At 41.9% G+C, this 11,506-nt stretch overlaps 1 long non-coding RNA gene across 3 annotated transcripts; it reads right to left on the reverse strand.

Moving 5' to 3' along the window:
• Positions 1 to 1,683: 1,683 nt before the first annotated feature.
• On the reverse strand, positions 1,684 to 11,139 carry LOC125690758 (uncharacterized). 3 transcript variants are annotated; one of them, XR_007375777.1, is made up of 6 exons: positions 11,020 to 11,139; positions 9,563 to 9,688; positions 6,427 to 6,510; positions 4,196 to 4,300; positions 3,588 to 3,695; positions 1,684 to 1,934 (listed from the first exon to the last, which is right to left on the reverse strand). It is a non-coding gene; the product is annotated as an uncharacterized LOC125690758 (long non-coding RNA). The 3 variants fall into 3 exon arrangements; XR_007375776.1 differs by lacking the exon at positions 1,684 to 1,934 and adding an exon at positions 1,943 to 3,204; XR_007375775.1 differs by lacking the exon at positions 1,684 to 1,934 and having other exon boundaries at positions 1,943 to 3,695.
• Positions 11,140 to 11,506: the final 367 nt, after the last annotated feature.

Genomic DNA, 11,506 nt, shown 5'->3' on the forward strand with positions numbered 1-11,506 from the left:
TGGACGGGGCTCTGAGCAAACCAATCTAGTTGTGCATTGCAGCAGAGTTGGAACAGATGACCTTTAAAGGTCCCTTCCAACTCAAACCATTCTATGACTCTTTGATGCAACAAGATTTCCACAGCAGCCTAAAAATAATGCTAATTTATTTGAGTAAGTTCTGAAAAAAAAGTTTGAAGCACAGTAAGTGGAACATGAAGCAGTAAGAGAGCAATTTGCTTTGTGATATGCCATCCTAACTAGGGAGCAATGTAACCACGCAAATAGCATTACACATATCAGGTTGGGCAGGGGAAGTTTTCCTTCTGTCCTGGAGTTGGTTCGTGCAACCACCACACCGGATAGACTGCAAAAAAGAGCACTGCTAAGCAGCTGGGATCTCATCAATAACTGAACTCATTAGCGGTGTGTGGTGACTTGAGCTGTCATTTACCTCAGTAGACTTAGAGAAGTGAATTGGTGTCTTTTCTGATTTTTCTTTCAAACATTGCTGCTGCTCTGTGTAAATACTTCATCACAGACAATTAAAAGACCAAAGACTGGAGCAGGAGTTAGAGAGACAACACTGTGTCTTAATTAGATTTTTTGCAAGTAATTGACCCAGGCATGCAAATGGATGTCCGAGATTTGTTACTGCTGTTGCTGTTTTATCTGAAACAGTTTTTCATTAAATTAAGTTTTTTTTTACCAGACATGAAAACTTTCAATAACAAAAGGTTTTGATCTTTTAGGGTTTGAGGGTGGAAAACAGGACTCACTTCTTGACTGCATCTAAAATTCACTCTAAAAAAATCTAAACCAAAATAATACTATATATAATAATAATACCCTGGGCTCCATCAAAAGAGGGGTGGCCAGCAGGGACAGGGAGGTGATTGTCCCCCTCTACTCTGCTCTTGTGAGGCCCCATCTGGAGTACTGTGTCCAGGTGTGGGGCTCCCAGTACAAAAAAGACAGGGAGCTGTTGGCGAGGGTCCAGAGGAGGGCCACAAAGATGATCAGGGGACTGGAGCACCTCCCCCGTGAAGACAGGCTGAGAGAGCTGGGCTTGTTCAGCCTGGAGAAAAGAAGGCTGTGGGGTGACCTCACTGCAGCATTTCAGTACCTAAAGGGAGCCTACAAACAGGAGGGGAATCAACTCTTTGAAAGGGTTGATAACTGCAGGACAAGGGGAGATGGTTTTAAGTTGAGGGAGATTTAGGCTGGATGTCAGGGGGAAGTTCTTTAGAGAGAGTGGTGAGGTACTGGAACAGGCTGCCCAGAGAGGTTGTGGATGCCCCATCCCTGGAGGTGTTCAAGGCCAGGTTGGATGGGGCCCTGGGCAGCCTGGTCTAGTATTAAATGGGGAGGTTGGTGGCCCTGCATGTGGCAGGGGGTTGGAGATTCATGATCCTTGAGGTCCCTTCTAACCCTGGCCATTCTGTGATTCTGTGATTCTGTGAAAATAATACTAATATTGCTCCATGGAATGAGAAGTATGAGCATACAAATAGATATAAAAGTTATGTTCACAATGAATCAAACATTTAACATCCCAATAATTTATTGTTGAAGCATACAATATTAAAAAACGAATATGGACATGAAGATCTTACCAGTTGGAGTATCAAACACTACTCTTATATCATATTTTTTATAAAATTACTGAAGAGCACAAATAAAAAGAATAGCTTATGTCTTGAAACTACGTCCATTCCATTAAGTCATTTGTGTATCTGTTGCACTCCCATCCCTTCTGCTCTCACAGCTTCTGAAGGCTGCTGAGCAAGATGTCTGACAAAAGAGAATTCTGATTAATGTTCACAGAATGCTGAAGGGCATGTTTCAGCATCTCTACAAACAGCAGGAGGTGCTGTGTTCACTCTGTGGTGGGCTCTCTGCTTCAGCGTGGAGGAAGTCTACCTTATGGGCGAGCTGAGGCATATTAACGGTATCTGAAATAATCACAGGAGAAAGTTTAGACAGTTCTGAAACATGCCAAAATGGAGGGTTTAGAGGGGGCGGTGGAGGGGGAGAGAAGACGTTTGTGTTGTGCTTTGTTTCCCTAATTTACTCTGCTAGCTGGGGCTTTGTTGATTTAGTCTTGTTCCCCAACCAATGTCTCAAAGCTTGCAGGAGTGCTGCATGTTTAAGTATTCTGTAAATCTAGATTTGGATATCATCTTCTTCCACATATGTACAGGATTTATTTCAGCAACAGAAAATCTGATTCTTACCCAAGCACTTCTTCCCTGCCATGCTACTAAATCCCACCTCCTACTTTATCTGGAGGCCATTAATTCCCACCACGCCTGGAGACGTGTGACTTGTGGCCTGGCAATAAGGCTCTTTCATCTGTAAAAGGACCCAGCTTTGTGTTAGCAGGGAGTGTGAGCACAGAGGCTGGAGCATTAACAAGCAGAATTAGAGGGTTTGCCAGCAGCTATTTAGATGAGATTAAAGAAGGTGTTAGGAGAGATTAGGTGCGGATGGGTTTGGAGATAGTGATAGGGGTCAGTGGGGACATAAGGGAGCACACAGGGACAGCGCTGTGGCATCCCCTGGCTCAGGACAAGGTTTGTATCAGTGACAGGCAGTGGAGGTGGGAAGGCAGGGCTTGAAGTGACCATGTCCTGCAGAATCTGTATGAAAATTTCTATCTTCTCCTGTCTTAGCCTATGAATGGCTGGTCCAGCCCTAGAAATCATCTTTTCTCTGCTGTTCTTCCATCTTTTGTCTGTAAGTGAGGAAATGAGACTTGAGAGCATACATCTGACTTGTTTATATTGATCCTTGTAGACAGAGGGCTACTAAAGGTGCCCCGCACTTTTTCTTTTTTCCACAAGTTAATTAATAAGTTCATGCTTCCTACCCGTGAATCCTCCCTCTCTACCCCTCCACCCCTCTCCTCACTGTTAAGCACTCCCAGTGATTACAATAACGAGTTCCACAAAAGAATGAAAGAGAAACCCTGTTAGTTCTTAGTTTTTCCTTTTTCCTTACTGGCTTCTGCAGTCTTGAGAAAGGTGAATGATGTGTTTGGGCTCATCCTTCCTCTGCATAATACACCCTTGTCTCAAAATCCACCACTCCTAAAGGAACGGTGCAGCGTGGAAAATGTAAACTTCAGCAAAGGTTACTGTGTAGATAGCATCCCCAAATCCAGAGATTGGATCCCTAAGCCATCTCAGGCAGGAGGAGGATGGAAGGTGGATGAAGGGCTCTCTGTACGGAGGGGGAAAGGTGATAAATATGCGTACGTGCAATAAACCGCGTATACTTAAAAAAAAAATGTAGATGATGCAGTAAACATCCACATGGCTAAAGAGACTCTTCAAAGAACGACGGCGTGACCGAGGCAGGCAGGGCCCTCTGGGTCTCTCCGTTCTTAGCCCTCGTTACTCTACAGCCCCCTGCTGGCAGCGCCGCTCTCAGCCTGACGCAGCCCCCAGTCAGGCGCGGAGCAGCGGAACGAGCGGAGCCAAGCGGGAGGAGGCAGCGGGAGGCCGCCAGGTGGCAGCATTGCACCACCCGGGAAGCCTCGGCGGGGTTTCCTAGCCTTGTTTCTGTAAAGCCGGTTTGTGACACCTACACATCGCCCTCATCACCTGTTCAGCGAGCTGTTGAGTATTTTATGAGGCTGTGTGCCCCGTCCTTTTCCTCCCCCTTGGCTTGGTTGCCTGTGTTTTTCACCAAAGGGATTCAGCACAACACTTCTGCAAGGAAATAATGATCTGGGTGAGGATTTATGCCACTTAGAAATGAATCATTAAGGTTGGAAAAGACCACTAAGATCATCTAGTCCAACCACCAACCCATCACCACCATTAGGCTACCTCAAGTCTTAAAGTCTTCAAGGTCTGCAATCCATAGCTTGCAGCGACAGGCAGAGTCCCGCAGACCAAAAATGTGAACGAATGATTTAGAAATCCCACCCTTGAAAAAGATAATCATTTGAGGGAGAAAAATCCCAGAGCAAAACAAGAGATTATGTAATGTTTATAAATATGTAAAGGGTGTGTGTCAGGAGGATGGAGCCAGGCTCTTCTCAGCGACATCCCGTGATAGGACAAAAGGCAGTGGATGCAAGCTGGAACACAGGAGGTTCCACATAAATATGAGAAAAACCTTCTTTACGGTGAGGGTGGCAGGACACTGGAATGGGCTGCACAGAGAGGTTGTGGAGTCTCCTTCTCTGGAGACATTCAAAACCCACCTAGACACACTCCTGTGTGGCCTGATTTAAATGCTCCTGCTCTGGCAGAGGGATTGGACTAGATGATCCTTCACGGTCCCTTGCAATCGCCGGCATTCTGTGATTCTGTGATTAAAGAAAAGGAGAGCCGCATTAACAACTTGCTAATATCTCCCAGCATCTTGCTAAAAGAAAGGAGTACTTGGTACAGTTTTTATGAGAAGTTGGGTTTTTCTTTTGGAAGTAGATGTGGTGTGTGACACAAAATATTCACAATCACAAGTTAAAAGGCAGTTTGCTACTCAAACTGTTTTGCAAGCAGTGGGAATTCATTGGTCTGTGGTGCATCATATATCTTCTATCTCGGTGTGTCCACATAAATGAAGTGTGCAAAATAGCTACTTTCTCCATAAGTGCTTATTTCCTAGTACAGACACTGAGATGGATATAAAAACTCCATTTCTGAATGAGAAAAAAAATCCATCATTGCTGGGAAACAACTGGAATGCTTCTGTTTTGTCAGACCAGTCAGCAATGCCCATAGAAGCTGGTGCATGAAGGTAGTTGAGATGAAACACATCACCAGACATGGCTGCACAGAGCTTGGTGGGCTTTGTCCTTCTGTATTTCACCTGGCCTTTCTGCACACTGCTTTGAGAAGCACTATGAGGGGAAAAAATTACAATAATAAAAATAAGCGGAAGTTAATTTTTCTCTTTCAGTTTGTTTCTTTCTATAATTTAGGTATGTTTACCACAGTTTTGTGAAATACAGTTACCTAACACCATTTGCACCTAGCTCTTCCCTCTAAGATAAATGTTTCTAGACTGCTTTTCAGGGTAACTGTAGAAAAACCCTCTTCAACAGAGACTTGTGAGGATTTCCATGCTAGAGCTAAGGATGATGTCTGTGCTGGGATATCCACACATTTATATGAAGCTCTTGTTCACACAAATACTAGATGATATTCAAAAACTCCTTTTCAGCTTCAGCCAGTCTGTTTTTGTTTTTAAATAGCTTTTACTCTCCTAATTGGCTGTTCCTTTCTCATTGCTTTATTCTGCTACTTCTGTGTGCTGTTGTTTGTTCTCATTGCCTACTGAAATTGTTGGACCTGAATCAGTCAGCACTGTCATTTCCAGGACTGAGTCCAAATATCTTCAACTAATCAAGTCCTGGACAGTTATTTCCCAGAAATTGTGCTGGAAACATCAGTCTCAGACAGCCCCAGCAGTAAAGCTTTGCAGTTGGACCGACCCAAAATACCCACAGGGCACAGTCACAGTCACTGTGTCTGCATCCAGCCCAGAGAAGATAACACCCCCTCCACTGGAAATAAAGACCATATTTGTGAAACAATTAATAACCTCATCTTTTATCTATCAGTGTGTTCCTTAAAGTTTGTGACCGGGGAGCTTAACAGAGACCTGTAAGGCTGGATATCTGGCCTTGGTGAGCACACTGTGACGCCTCCCTGGGGAAGATCCAAGCACCAACACTGAGTTTCAATATAAATTGAGCTGCCTCAGCTTTATGCTTAATAAACAGTAAGTAACCGGCATCAGCTTTGTTGAGCAGTATCCCTCTCCTTAATGAAAGTTACAAATATTCACTAGCTTGCTACAGAGGGGTTAGCAAAGATTTATGCTCTGTTTTAAGCACATGGCAGAATGGCTTCTGTATTCACATAATCAGTAGCCCATAAAACCTTAAAGGGAATTTTTATCCCAGAGACTCATTTCTGTCTATACCAGGGGCTCCGAGGCAATGTCATGGAGCTGTGTCAGGGAGGGGTCATGTTGGGTATTAGGAAAAGTTTCTCCTCCAGAAGGTGGTTGAGCCCTGGAACCGGTTTCCCAGGCCAGTGGTCACAGCCCCAAGCTGCTGGAGTTCAAGCAGCATTTGAGCAACACTTTCAAATGTAGGGTTTGAATTTTGGGTTGTTCTGTATGGATCCAGGAGTTGGACTTGATAATCCTTGTGGGTCACTTCCAATGTGGGATATTCTATGATTCTGTGTTTCCATGATTTAGTAATAAAGCTGTGAGCAAGCTTTCATGAAGAACACATTTTTAACGAGGAAGAATCTCTTAAGATATTTAGAGAAGGAAAAACTGAAAACCTTTGAAACGTCTTTCAATTGAGCTTTTAAAGGAATTTAAATGATGCCGTTTGTGTGCAACAGCTAGATCACAAATTTGGATTCTGATTAAATACTGGGGAGAAACTTCACATCACATCATTCTGCTTACAGATTTATCCATTGGGAGATGTGACCAAAGTTACTTGGAGATACGCCCCTTTCTCCTTCTCCATGGGTATAGCCACTGTGCAACCTGTGGAAAAACAAAAGAAAGCAAAAAGATTTGCCATTGCATTGCTATATGGAAAATACCAGTAGGATCATTGCAGACACACAAGTCACGAGTTTCTTTTGAAGTTCTCTACGGTCAGGTAATGTAAACATCAAGGTTTTACTGGAATTTCTCTCTCAAAATACTTCAAATTCTGGCTCTGGTTCCTGGATGAAGCCACCAGTGTTTGGTACCACATTAGTCCTTAGATAATGATATTCATTTTTACCAGACTATATTCAGTCACACCATACTTCAAGAAAAACACATGAGCAGCTTTCATTACCTTGTTGCATAAGTTAAGGAGCAGATAATGCTAAGTTTTACTAGCAGCGTTGAGGGCCAATGCATCTTTAATAGTTACACAATATTGCAGGTATAACTGTTTCTGTAAACATTAGACCTGAATAGCTGTCTCTGTTCCTTGGTATCTTTTATTACCTCCAGCTCTATAAACATCTCTTCCATTTCTTCAGCTAATGAAAACCTACTATATTCCCTTCTGCAAAAGCAGCCCTACTTTTTTTCTTCTGTTCTCTATGTCCCCCCATGACATGGGTTCAAATTAAATGGTGTTCTATACCTAAGCATTTTTTTCCAAGACAAGCCTTATGGATTCCCGAATAACAGTCTACAGGGAGAAAAACAACATAAATTCTTTTCAATCCATATGTTTGGCAATAATAATAACGGGGGAATCACCTGTTGCTATTTCTCGTGCTGCTCGGTTAAAGGAATGTGTTTCTCTGCTGTCACCCAAATCATGAGGTTTTTCCCCTGTGTCATAGTGTTAAAAGCTTGGAACTGGTCAACCAAGAGAGTATAGGGTGAGCAGGAGCACTGTGAACAAACAGCACAATCCCTGACACAATATCTCTCAGCTCCCTAATTGCAAGGAAATCACCACGTGCTGATGGCATTGCAGAATACTTTGACCTGAAAACCTAGCCTGCAGCCTTCACTAGAGATAACTTGATAATATCTTCACAGAACCACAGAATTGTAGGGGTTGGAAGGGACCTCCAGAGATCATCGAGTCCAACCCCCTGCCAAAGCAGGTTCCCTACACCAGGTAGCACAGGTAGGCATCCAGGCAGGTCTTGAACATCTCCAGAGAAGGAGACTCCACCACCTCCCTGGGCAGCCTGTTCCAGTGCTCTGTCACCCTCACTGTAAAGAAGTTCCTGCACACATTTGTGCGGAACTTCCTATGCTGCAGTTTCTGGCCATTCCCCCTTGTCCTGTCTCCACACACTGCTGAAAACAGTCTGGCCTCTTGCTAACAAATAAACCAAAGCACTGGTAACACAAATTATTCCTGCTGTGCTGAGTGATACCCAAATGCACTGTGAACTCAACTCTTTTTCTAGCTAAAGCATTTTTGCCATCCCATGCCTGCAGGGTGTGGGACAACAACTTACAAAGTCACAGTTTCATGCTGCTGAACACTACACTGTCAAGATGCTCTGCTTCGACCCTTTAGAAGGACTTTGCATAACATTTCACAATTACAGTTTAATCTTCTCATGTGTCTATGGTTTATGCACAGATAAAGAATTTCAGCAGTTGCTATCCTTCCTTCCTGAAGCCAAGGAATTAAACTAGATTCCTCTTGTTCTGACCTGCAAGCATTAGAACACAGATGGTTGTTAATATTTAACTGTACCTTAATCTTTTGCTCATGAAAAATATTTACACATCTCATATTAGAGAAAGCGATACTTAAGGCAATCAGGATTTGGAAAATTTCTGTATTTTTTGTGTTTAAACAGCTGGCGTCAGAAGCCTTCTCAATCCAGGATACAGTGTATGGTAGGATGTTCTAAAATTGAAAGTGTATGGTAGTCTCTTCCTACTATGTTCATGCACCTAGTAACAGACCAGTTTCTTGGAGATGATGCATGTCCAAGATTTTGTATGCATTTCCATAGATGATGTAGGCAATTGCTCCCCACAGAAAAACCTCAGCTGGAACCTGTCGATGCTCACTATGCAGGCCAGTGTGGGATTTTACCTGCTGGCTGCTACAGCAGTCTATGTCCTGCCATACTCACAGATATTTTTCCTGTTTAACAGTCTTATCATTTTTTTTTCCAGTACTTTTAAAAATTATTATTTCCATATGGACACAAACTAAAAATTCCAAAATGATGACTGAATCTGAGTGGCTTCTTTGTCATTTTTCCAAGGCCTTTGTTTTCAGAGGGTGGCTGGTCAACCTTTTGTGACTCTCAGATCACATTAAAACATCACAAGCTGGATAAAATACATACTTTTATAATGCCTACTTATAAATGGCACTACTGGCAAAGCCAGAAATTAGATGAAGAGATTCTATCATCAGAAACATTTAGGAGGTTGCATCAGAAGAAATGTTCAGCTTAAGGCTTTTGTAAATGCACAGCTAGGGAGATTTCTGGTCTCTAGACCTCAGAGAGAAATGGGAAGGTGAAGTCTTTTCAACAGAAATATAGATATATATGTACGAACAAAACTGTGCAAGCTTGTAATAACTGAGGAATCACAACTGGACAGGAGTGAGATTTCTTAGTCATCCATGTCCAAATGTGGTGGGGTTTGGATCAGATTTCAAAGGCACAGAGATAGGTCTCTATTTAAATATTTTCTGAAGTTATGTTGAAGTCTCATAACTATCGAGTTCCTGTCTGTTAACATGCAGTTTTGACAAAGATCTATCAATTCCAGGCAAATTAAGCTCTCTCAAAGTCTGTGAAATAGTTGGCTGCATAGACTGTTCACATACCCCAGCTCAGGGAAAGATAGCAGTGGGAGCTCCTGTGTTAATGGACCCTGGGGAATCCACTGAGGAGAAAAATTACTCCACAAGCCATCATTCAGGGAGATACTTACTTGGGGGTTGGACTCGATGATCTCTGGAGGTCCCTTCCAACCCCTACAATTCTGTGATTCTGTGATACTTCTTTAATACATCAGTCATAAGATATCAATTACGAAGACAATTACAGTAGCACTGTGCTTTCAGAACAAATTTTAATTTATGTTTTTACTGTACCTCAATTTTTTCAGACCTTTTTCCTCCAGCAAGAGACCCTTAGACAACTTTTGGGAAGTTCTGCTGGCTTCTGCTTGTAGGGGATGTTATTCTCTTCTCAAGGGTAATGTAGCAACTTTCCTCACACTGTGAAAGTCACAAAAAATGCAGATTTCAGGTCTTTAGAACATGCTAGATGGATGAAACAGACTTCTCAAATATCTCTCTTGCCATTTCCAGAGGTTCTCAGCTTCTACTAGAAATAGTGCAAGTGCATTGATTTGTTCGCTGTCTGAATTCCTGCCAATTTTTTTGCCAACTCTTTCTGTCCAGATATATATCATTGACTTGGGCACATAATTCTCACTAATGGTAGAGTAGTATCCTTCATCCTTATCACTGAAGGCACTTTTCCCACTTGCTTTTTCCAATCTAGTTTCTAGGGTTTCCAAAACCGAAACAAAACAAAACCCACAAAATAAAATAAAGCAGAACAAAACAAGAACCATCTTTCACTTCTCAGTGAGACTCATAGATAAGGGTTGGAAATGAGGACCGTTCCCAGAGGATAGCTCAATGGTGTCGAAATGGTATAAATAAAGTTTTGTTTGGGGAACACATTCATCTGAAAGATTTACAATTTTTTGCATCTTTAGAACACATTAAAATACAAGATAGTGATAAATATTCAAAAGAAAAAAAAGTGATTCTAAATATCCCCTACACTTACTGCATAAGATTTTATTCTGTGTGCCATAAATCCTCAATCCACACAGGAAAATGCCTGTTGTAGGGATAGGGTAATAGGGAGTGACCTGTAAGATCGACAGTTTCTCATTCTAATTGTGATGGGCACTATCAGCCTATCTACCAGTTATCAACCAATGGGGGGATACTTAGCTCTTATTTGAAATGGATTTTAATTAAGCAATAATTCTCCTGTAAGAAAAAGAAAAAAGCAAACAGATTTTCAGTCTCAGCAACTGAGCATGTTGTCATCAATATCCTTAAGTATTCAAAGCATTATTTCACCTGCAGATCAGATTCTCTAAAAGACAAATATATTTCTCAAATATCAAATTTATTTTATATTAATAGAACTTGCAAATACCTTCTCTGTTTCTGTGATACAGAAATCCTACTTTAACTGCTGAAAAAGGGACTGAACTCCAGCGAAACCCTGCACTTCTCCTTTTGACTTTCTATGCTAGCAGGAATCCAGCTCATTTTGATATAAAAATGACAATAGTAAGTAAAGGATCGAAGTGGGAGATCTTCATTCTGTTTCTGGTTTGTTTCTTTTTTTTTCCTTTGTAAAACAGCAGACACCTGTCTGGTAATCAGGATTGCTGCCTGCTGCTGGTTTCTTTTAAACTACCTTTTGTTACCTCTCTTCCAGCTTCACAGGCCAACGTTGAAGTTTCCGTGACAAAAAACCTGCAGGTTCCAGAAACAAAACCAAGGTCACAAACACCAACCTGGGACTGTCAGAGCAGGTTGTCAGAGATGGGATAGGTGGGAGGCTGAACTGAAGCTGTCAGAGCCAGGAGAGATCTATGCCTCTCTTCTCACTTCTGAGCCACCTGAACACTCCTTGTAGGAATCAGAGACAATTACAACTTCAAACATCTGTGTCTGGGAGGGTAAGTTAAGTGGCCTGAAAAAAAAAAAAAAAAGAAAAAAAGAAGACAGAAAGAAAAGAAATAGCCTTGAAAAGGAAGGTAAGCGAGATACTCAAGAATCATAGGAGAGATTCTTCTCCTTGCAAGACAGTCAACATTTGAATTGACTTGGCATATAAACTGAGGAGAACCTAAACTGATGATGATTTTGTGAAAAATGTGTAGTCCTGCACTGTTTGTAATACCTGAAATGAAATAGAAGCCTATCATTCAAACCTACTACTATGGCCTTCTAAAATCACAGCATTTTATCTTTGAAAAATCCATTCTTGGTTTTGTTTTT

The sequence above is a fragment of the Lagopus muta genome, chromosome 3 (assembly GCF_023343835.1).
Source record: "Lagopus muta isolate bLagMut1 chromosome 3, bLagMut1 primary, whole genome shotgun sequence".
In the NCBI taxonomy this organism is placed as follows: Eukaryota; Metazoa; Chordata; class Aves; order Galliformes; family Phasianidae; genus Lagopus; species Lagopus muta.